The 10,150-nt window shown below is 50.4% G+C and overlaps 1 long non-coding RNA gene across 1 annotated transcript; it reads right to left on the bottom strand.

The window, feature by feature from the left end:
- Window positions 1-4,823: 4,823 nt before the first annotated feature.
- Window positions 4,824-9,397, bottom strand: LOC308523981. The gene is made up of 3 exons (XR_013996381.1): window positions 9,031-9,397; window positions 7,717-7,984; window positions 4,824-5,744 (listed from the first exon to the last, which is right to left on the bottom strand). It is a non-coding gene; the product is annotated as an uncharacterized lncRNA (long non-coding RNA).
- Window positions 9,398-10,150: the final 753 nt, after the last annotated feature.

Genomic DNA, 10,150 nt, shown 5'->3' with positions numbered 1-10,150 from the left:
TTAATTATGTTCAATTTGTAACAATGAAAATACATCCTGCATATCAGATATTTACATACGATTCATACCAGTAGCAAAATTACAGTTATGAAGTAGCAACGAAGATAATTTTATGGTTGGGGGTCACCACAACATGAGGAGCTGTATTAAAGGGTCGCGGCATTAGGAAGGTTGAGAACCACTGGTCTAGGGAGACTGCTTCAGTTTTTATCATCTCCAAGTTGGGGGGAAGGGTAGGAGGACGGTCAGGGGAGCACATGCACATTCCTTGTGAGGGCACAACCTAGAAGTGATACAATTATTTCTGCTCATAATCCTCTGGTGAGAATTTAGACTAATAGGACATCAAGCTGCAAGGGAGAATGGGAAGTGTAGTCTTACAAGATAGCCATCTGCTGGAAAAATCAGGAGTTCTGTTATTAAAGAAGGGGAGAGTAGGAACCAGGAAGTCTCGACAGCACACTGATTAATTTAGGCTCTGGTTCCTGAACCAGTTCTTGAGAAGGTGGAGGCCCAACCCGGAAGCTGGGCAAGGGCTCAGCTTTCACTGGGGCACACGTGCTTGCTTAAGACTCTGTCCTCTGGGTGTGTTTGTATTAACAGTTTAGCTTCTACACTAAATAGTACACTGCGCCTTGCATTTCTTTGGCTGCTCTCTGGAAATGGGGAGCGGGCAATGGGTGTTGGGTAATCAGCCAGCAGTGCCTACTACATTATCTGCCTCTGAGACCCTCCCACTCTGTGGGGGAGGGATGGGTTTAAACAGATAACTAAGGGTGAACAAGACAAATGGTAAACCAGCAGCGACATATAAATCCCAATAAAAACAGAGGGAAGAATTACGAGAAGCCTTCTAAGAAGAGATAGGAGAGAATCATGAGCTCATTTAGTCTAGGTCTTAAAGGATATGTGGGAATTCCCCAAATGATTTTGGTGGGGGAAGGGCAGTCCAGACAAAGAGAACAGCAAACTCACAGAGGTGCGAAGGCCCACCAGGTGTGGCTAGTGGTCCCGTGTGGCTAGAGAGTGGGAGGTAGCTGGGAGCTGTTAGTGAATAAAAGCCACGGAGGCAGCAGCCTCTCCAACAGACCTCTGAAGCCTGCAGGGTTTGCAAGCCAGCGGAGACATGGTCAGATCTGTCTTCCTTTGAGGAAGAGCCTGGAAGATGACTCGTTAGGAAGCTATTTCACAAATTCGGCTGAGTAATGAAGAGAGCCTGCAATAGGGCTGTGGTGGTGGGAATGGAGACAAGGAGATTTTGGTGGTAAAATGACAAAACTTGGTAACTGGGTGACTAAGGGGTGGGGGTTTGAGCAAGGACAAGTGGGGTTTTAAATATGGTTTAATATGATTCTAAGTTTATATGCTTGTGCTAGAAACCTGGAGAAGGAGTAGAGGGAAAGCAAGCTGTGGGGAGAGAGGAGAAAAGGACTTCCCAGCCTCCTAAGCCTGGTCCATGACAGACTTCTTTGGGTTCCTTGAATGTCCGACATTCTCTCTTAACTCAGGGCTTCTGAGCACTCTGTCCCTATTCAGGGACACGGCTTCACCCTCAAATCTCCCACTGGTTAATTTCTCATTTCCCCCAAGCACCCTTCTTGACCCCATAACCTAGGTGAGAAACGTTCTTTGACTTTCTTTCAGTACCCCACTTCTCTTCTTTACACACCTCTCACTCAGGGTTGTTTAATGCCCGTCTTGCCCCCACTCCACCTGTCATTTCCGTGAGGACAGGGGCATGTCCGTCCTGTTCGCTGCTTTATTCTAAGGACCTTGTCTAGTGCCTGGCACAGTTGGCACTCATGCTGGGTCCGGAGTACTCAACGGTTGTCATTGGAAATGGTAGTTAGCCAATAGTTTTTATCAGGACACATTCAGATATTATGCGAGGCAGTGAGGCCACCACTGGGACAGGCGATGTGACCCTTCTAGAAGCCTGGACCACTCTAGACGAATGGTTCTCAACCAGGGGTGATTTTGCCTCCCAAGAACATTTGACATTTTTGATAGTCAGGACTGTGTGTGTGTGTGTGTGTGTGTGTGTGCGCGCGCTACTGGCATCTAGAGGGTAGAGGCCAAGGATATTCCTAAACACCATACAATGCACAAAACAGCCCCCTACAACAAAGAATTATCCAGCCCAACGTGCCAATAGAGCGAACCCTGCTCTAGAGATGGGTGAGCCGTCTGGATGGCTAATTCGCCTATGGCCCAATTGAGTAAGAGCAAGAGCAGCTTAGTGGCTGTCACAGGAAATATGGACTTGTGATGTGCAGGCAGGAACCACCTTGGATAGGACCTCAGTCAAAGGCCCCAACAGCTTGGGCAGTTTCCCCTTAACTGAACTCCCAGCCATAAGCCCAGCAGGCCCAGCCTGGCCCTTGCCTCTCTCTGACTCACTCCATTGGGTTTCTCTCGCTCTTTGGGCAGTGGCCACCACACTCTTCCCACCCCATCTGCCTCGCTGATTATTTTCAGCTTGGCTTGCAGAGGCCCAACGCTGCAATTACACCCCAACCTCAATGGCTCCTTCTGAAAATAACATTTGGATGGAAGAAAACCTCAGTCTGGTGGGCTGGATTTTATACTAAACAGTTAAAGAGTGGGTGTGGGCATGGGGGTCGGGGAGCAAAGGAGTGGCACAATGGTGCAATTAAGAGAAGAATCTGGAAGAAGGGGAAGGAAAAGGAAGTGAAGAGAGGGAAGGGGTGGTGGTGGTAGGGGTTGTTGAAGACAGAAAATATATCTACTGGGCATGGGTCAGCCATCTTTTAGAAGTCTTAGGCCAAGTCTTCATTTATGCCTCTAATTGAAGGTTTTGTTTGCTGAAATAATCCCCAACACACACACACACACACACACACACCACACGCTCTCCCCCCCCCCCCCCCGCCCCCCACCGTCCTCTAATCATTGAGGCCTGGGAAATACATGTCTGTCTTGGGCCAGAAGAATTAGTCTATGGGCATACCAATCTTTATCCAAGCTAGTGACCAGATTTTCCAACCCCAAAATAGGAGCCACATGGTTTGACATCGGATTTTTGTTCTCTTTCCAGGTGAGAACGGCAGTCTGGGAAATGTAGTTTGGTGATGCTAATAGTTGGAATTTCTAAGCAGTTCTCTGGCCAATGGAGGGAAGTAGATAGGACCTTCAAAGTAGGCATGGGAGCTTTATGGGGTACTTAGTTTGGAGAAGAGAATAAAACACTAGAAATGAGAACCTTTGTTCCACCCAGAGGGAGAGAGAAGGGGAGATGTAGGGGATGAGGAGAGAAATACTTGGAAGCATCTTTGGATTCCAAGGAGGCAGACAGATAAAAAGGCTGTATGAGGCGAGATTTGGGAAAATAGCAGGAAGGAGTTAGAGCTCAGTTCTGGAGTCAGCCAGACTTGGTTCAAATGCAGACTGACTAACCACCTGGGTGATCTTCCCCAGTAACTTAGCCTCTTTGATAGGCCAGCAGTAGAGGCTCTAGTCCAGCGGTTCTCAACCTGTGGGTCGCGACCCCTTTGGCGGTCGAAGGACCCTTTCACAGGGGTCGCCTAAGACCATCCTGCATATCAGATATTTACATTATGATTCATAACAGTAGCAACATTACAGTTATGCAGTAGCAACGAAAATAATTTTATGGTTGGGTCACAACATGAGGAACTGTATTTAAAGGGCCAGAAGGTTGAGAACCACTGCTCTAGTCTCAGTAGAGTTTTCATCCTGACTTGGTGATCTTAGGCAAGTAATTTAACCTCTCTGTGCCTCACTTTTCTCCTCTGTAAAATATAAAGAACACCCACCTTCTAAGGTGTCATAAGGACGTGGAATAGTTAAAGTGCTTAAAACAGTGCCTGGGACATTGGCCATCACTCAACACATGTTAGCTATTATTGTTATTACCTCTGGAGTTTTTCTCCAAATGTAGCAGCAAGAAACTTTTAGCTAACATGTACATTTTTTATTTGGATAGTTATAAATTTATTTTCAAGTGTATTAAAATATGTGACTAGCACATCAAAGCTGTGGCTTCGCTAATGTTATTGCTTAGGGCAAGGCTATGTAGAAAAAGGGAATCAATTTAAAGTTAATTTAAAGAATAAGGAAAGTTAGTGACGTAAAATAAAAGTCAATTAAAAATATAATATAGGTGGACTGTGGAAGGAAATCATGAAGGCAATACGTGAAAGGCTGAAATTTCGGGGAAATAATCTATAATGCCATGTTCCCTTCTGCAAAAACAACAACAACCAAAAACCATATGGGTGGAGAACGCAGGCTGGGAAAATGACAGATCAAGATCCTATCAAAACTTTGCCTCTTCCTTGGCCTGCGGACCAAAGGGTCCTTGGTTCGATTCAGGTCAAGGGCGCAACCTTGGCTGCAGGCTCCTTCCCGGCCAGGGCCCTGGTCAGGGCTCATGCAGGAGGCAACCAATCCATGTGTTTCTCTCATAACGATGTTTCTCTCTGTCTTTCCCCTTCTCTTCCACTCTCTCTAAAAAAAGCAATGGAAAAATATCCTCGGGCGAGGATTAACAAAAACAACAACAAAACAAAACAAAACTTTGTCTCTTTCCCCCCTGTAACCACTGCTCTCCCCTTTCTTGTGAAGCGAAAGGAGAGCTCAGGCCAGCGTTGGCGAAGGCCCTGATGAATGTTTGAGCCCCTTTGGCATCGTGGATTGGGGAGCGCTCAGGGGAGGGAGGCTGAATTCCCAGCTCTGGAAATGGAAAGCCAACTCCCCAACTTCCCTTTCCCGTGGCGTTCACAGGGCGATTCGGGCCTCTCTGATTTTCTTTGGATCACTGGGTCAATCAGTCAGCCAATGCCTCAGGAGAAGTTTAATTAAGCTCAGATCGCGGGCGCGGGCTGCCAAAGGTCTCCGCGCCCGCCCAGTCCCCGGCACACTCCGGCACAGCCTCCCCCGCCCCGCCCGGTGCCGCCCCGCAGGCCCGCAGCCCGCGCATGCGCGTCGGCAGGACGCCCAGCTCCCCGCAGCAGGCTGGGCTCCCAGAACGGCGTTGCAAACTGTTGCATCAGACAGCAAGCAGCCAGCCGGGCCGCCAGGGTTTCTAGGAAGAGAGGAAGGGTTTGAGATCCTCTGTGGTCTCTTGGGGACGTTGGCTGTCACCCACGGCGTTTACACGCTGGTAACACCATCCCCTGAAATCTCAAGCTTGCGCCAGTCGCCAGTCAGGCGAGGGCCTGAGCCACAGGTGAAATTCGCTGAACTCCTTTGCTCCAGCCCCACCCATAGCCCCAGGCTGGACCCAGTGAACTGAACTCGGTCGGCTTTATTAATAGCATGGGCCCTGAAGGAATGAGCTGGGTTTGATTTCTCTTCCCAAGTACAAGAATGCCCCTGAGGAATTTCTCACTCCGTGAAAGTGCAAAACTAATTTCCCCAGACAAGAGCTGTTGCCGGTTCCCAAAAGGGCTTGGAAAGATCCCAGCAGGAATGTTCAGTGGTTTCCAATTCTCTTCACCCCAGCAGCGGACACGCAGACACTGACCACCAAGAACTTCTTGGTGGGGGGACCCGCTTCTTCCACAGATAGGCGTTCCTTTGGGCATATCTCAGGCCCCCATGCTTTGAAGACTTTGGACATCAGCCAGAGAATGCACTCCCAGAAACCTATGCAGACACCACACATACAATGAGTTCTCTAAATTCAAATGGTTCTGCAACCCAGGTAAGGGAAAGTCCTCCTCACTCTCCATCCTTCCGGTCTCGGAGCCACTGCCTTCCTGAAGAGGAGAGAAAATAATGCTGGATCTGGAAGGATGGGGCAGTCTTAGGGGGTGGGATATTCAAGAAGAATAAGAGTACTGATTTGGAATCTACTTTCTAAAGGGATTTCCAGGGACATAGTCTGAATTCTATGGTCTTATTTATTTATTTATTTATTTATTTATTTATTTGGAATGGGTCAAGACCAAGGTTTTTTAGTATTAATAGTTTCCCAAAAGACAAACACTTGCAATTTACCTTAAGTCTTCTGTCTTTTCTAGGGTGTTTATGGTAAAAATCTATTCCATTTGAAGAATCTTGAGAGCTAAAACAGGCCTACTGTTTTCCCTTCCCCTCATTATTATGAATCACTCATTCCCAAGATTCCATTAAAAAAATGACCTGAAAAATTCATAAGCATTATCTGACACGTCCCTTTGTCAGATAGTCACTGTTTATTTAAGCCAACAATTTCCTTTGACCAGTGGGGTATTATGGCACTATGAGATTTTTTTTATTGTAATAGATATTTCATAAATATGGCCCAAACTGTTTCTGTCATCAACAGTGATCTTGTGAACTGAAGGAGTGACTAGGAAGGATGAAAAGGATTGTGGACAGGTGCTGTAGTATCTCCAGTTCCTGCTTCTAAGGGCATATCAGAGCCCAGAGAACTTGTGCCAAATGGGTGTCAGCAAGGTGCTCTATAGGGTCAGGGGGCTGCCCGGGGCTGATAAAATGTCAGATATGTATATGAAATACTTCTCACCTGGTGAAGCAAGTCTTTTAATATTGTGGGGCCTCTGCAGGCAAGAAAGTTGGAGCTATGGGGTCAGGAGCCAGGTAGGAATGGGGAAACGTGAACTCAAAGCCCATGTTAGATTCTCTGCTGTACCCTTAGTGGGCTCTTGCTGCATGTTTGTAGAATAAATGCATTGAAAAAATGAGGGAAGGAGCAGAGAGAGAAAAGATCAAAGAAGCCCAAGGATTTTATAAGAGGCAGCCTGGGATGTCCAGAGCTCCCTTGTAGGGGATAAGAGAGGAATCCTTCTCGTTCAAAGACATTGGGCAAGAGACTGAGAACTGTTAAGGGATAAGTCGCCTGAGGCCCCTTCTGCTTGTTTCCTTGTTTGGAAAGGTCTCCAGTTGGTGATTCCAGAGTATGCAGTTACTCTGTGTAACCAAACCTGATGACATCATCAACAATTGCCTCACCTTGACTGGATTCCCAGAGCAAACTTCTGGAGAAGTGAGGGGTCTGGGGGAGGGTGTGTATCTGGGGGCAGGAAAATCCCCCAGAAGCCTCACTCTAAAACCATAAGCAAGTGGTGGCCCAGATGGTTAGATGATGCAGACATAGATGAAAAGTGTGATTTGTTTTCCACATTTATTGGGCACTCAAAGATTCTAGACACCATACTGAGCCCAAACCCAGACAAAGCTCCTGTTCTAAGAGCTTATGATCTAAATTCCTTGTGGAAAGTCTGTCTTTGAAATGTTTAAGGCACCTCATTTGATCCGCATTTCCACTTCAAGTCATGTACCTCCTTCCTGAGAAACCCACCGCATTTGAAGTTTGTAGCTGGCCTTCCTTCTGTTTTTACTATTTACGTGCCAATTTAAAGGGTGGAGAGAGCCACATTAGTTTTAAAATAAGACACGAATAGCAGAATGAGGCTTGGTGAAAGTAAAAACCGCAGAAGGGATTTTTTTCCCCCCCTCTCATACTTTTCAGATTTTCCTAGAGCCACCTTTATTTTCTCAGAGCCCAGACATAGAAAGTGAGTGGGCCTCTCCGGATGCTCTTCCAAGAGAAAGCTACAGCCTCCTGCCTGTTCTCTCATTGCACCTTTAGGTTTTGCTTTTCTTTTTAGACAACTGAGTCCTCAGTGGGGGCTCAGAAAACAATTGAAGCCCCTAATTCGCATGTGGTGTTTTGAAAGCATTCAGAGCAGATTTGGGTTTGTTTTTGCACGGTTTATGCCTTACCTCTTCTGTCCAGTTGTATCAGCTTGTACATTCTGGGTGATGGGGACATGGTTTGAACGTCAGATCCCCCTAGTGGGTTCCCAGCATTGCCATTTACCAGTCGTGTGACCTCATCTGAGAATAATGATGCACACCTCTCATGCCTGCAGTGAGGATTAAGGTCTCAAGGCACAGAAAGGACAGCACAAAACGAGCCCTTAACACATTGCAGCTATGTCGAAAATAGATCCTTTCATCTGGTGGCTCCTTCCTTAACCACCTCCTCCTCCTGTTTTCAAGAAGGAAAGAAAATTAAGTTATCTACTCCAAGTGGTTGATTTATCCCCATTTTATATCACCAAAGGGCCCATGAGAAGGAGAGAGACAGCCCAAACTTTCAAACACCTGAGCCTTTCAGTAGGATGGATCAGTATTCTTTGCCTCTCAGCAAGAGGTGACTAAACCAGCAGTGTAGGGACTAGGGACACCTCGAAGGCCAACGGTGGGGTGGACTGGTGGGGGTGGCCGGAGCTCAGGAGATGGGGAAGAGTGGTCGGGAAAGCAGGCCCAGAGCTGAGGTGAGGGGCCAGAGGGGTGCCAGCCACCAAAATAAATAAACAAACCAAAAAACCCCACCCACTCTGGGGGTTCCGAGTTTACTGGTCTGCAGGTCGAGCCTGCCAGCCCAAGGGCCTGGTGCCTTGGGACCCGAGGCGCGTGCGGCGGCGCCCTCTGCTGGCCGCGATGGACTAATCGTCAACTGCGCGCCGGCCCCACCGCCCTGCAGGCGGGACCCGGGATCCCTCCGGCTGCCTCCGCCTCCGCTCCATCCTTTGCGAGGACCGCGCTGCCGGGTCTCCGACAGGATTTCGGGAGACGCGCCCCTTTCTGACGCCTGCGGGCTGAGCAGAGGTGATGCTGTGCTCAGAAATAATGGATTCACCCGTGGATCGGAGGCCGCGGGAACCCACCCAAACTCCGAAGAGGCTGCGCCTCTTGGGGTTCGGAGGCAAAAGCCTGCTGGGCCGTCGGAGGCGGTTTGAAAGTGTCGCCGTCTATAGCCAAGACGGGTTCTGCCGACAGAGAGGAGCCCCGGGTTCGCTTTCTGCCTCATCCACTTCCAGCAGCTAGGTGACCTTGGGCAAGGGACGTAAATGTCCGTGTGCCTTCGCTTCCTCATCGTTAAGATGAAGAGAATGATCCCGGCGCAGCGGGCTGACCTTCGGAGGAATGGGTTGGAATTCTGGCACTGACATCCGCTAGCTGTGTGCTTGCGGCGAGTTACTTAACCTCTCTGTGCCCCCGTTTCCTGCAAAATAGAAGAGCGGTACTTACCTTCGAGGGTTGTTGCCTGTAAAGCGCGTTACACAGTGCCTGGCACCGAGTAAGCGCTCAATAAAAGGTGGCTATTGTGGTTGCTGTCGTTATTATTGTTCTTCAGTCCGCTGAGCACGCGAGCGGAGGACTCTGGCTGGCGGCTATGATTGTCTCTTTCTTGGGTCCGGCTATTTCTTTCCGGGCATCGTTAACACCTTTTGCCACGCGCTCGCGTCCTTCTCAGTTGCCGAAGGGCAGCCGGCCTTCCCGGGTTTGGAAAATCGAGGTTCCCTTGGAGGAGGGCCAAGGACGTGGTCGCGGGCTGCAAGGACCGGGACCTCCCGGGAGGACGCCCGCCCCGCGCCGTCCCGCCCCGCCCCGCCCCGCGCCGCCCCGCCCCGCGCCGCGCGTGGCTCCATTAGCGCGCGTCAGAGCCGCAGTGACGTCGCCGGGTCCGCGGGAGGTCGGGAGGCGCGGCCCCGAGTGGCGGGGAGTCTGGGGTGGGGATGGCCGGGGTGGCCCTGCTGTCCCCGGCGGCTGCAGCCAGGGCAGCCGGAGGAGCGCGGGAGGCCGCTGTCTGGGCTGGCTCCGCGGCGCCGGCCTGAGCCGGGCGCGCTCGGGCTCCGCCTGCAGCCGGGCAGGGCAGCCCGAGATGCCACACCTTCCCCGGTGCCGCTGCAGCGGGGCGCGGGGCTCACCTCCCGGCGGCCCCTCAGCCTCTGCGGGCTCCTTCCCCTCCAGTTCTCTCGCCGCCAGCCTTGCCCCGATCCCATCACTGATGATCCTCCAGCGACCTGCTCAGCGTCTCCCTCTCCCCTCCCCTCCGGGACCCGCTCGTTTGCTGTGAGTGGTTAATAGTCACCCACATGAGGCGCCTCCCACGCCCAGCTTTCCCTCCGCAACCCCTGGCGCGCCCATCCCATTGCTGGCCGGACAGTTCCACTTGGCTTGCCCTGCACGAACCTCTAACTTGCCGCGTCTTGCCCCTATTATCGTCCATCTCAGAGATGGCGCTACCACCCACCCCATCGTCCTAGATGCCTCCTCGCCTTCCCTCCGAAATACGTCCCCAGGCGCGGTCCATGCTTCATCCTAATTCCAGCCTGGTGGAGGCTATTAACATTCTGCTCAAAGATCT

Source organism: Myotis nattereri (genome assembly GCF_964212035.1).
Source record: "Myotis nattereri genome assembly, chromosome: 9".
Classification (NCBI taxonomy): domain Eukaryota; kingdom Metazoa; phylum Chordata; class Mammalia; order Chiroptera; family Vespertilionidae; genus Myotis; species Myotis nattereri.
Note: the sequence above shows the minus strand (reverse complement) of the source record. Positions and strands in the feature narration are given on the sequence as shown.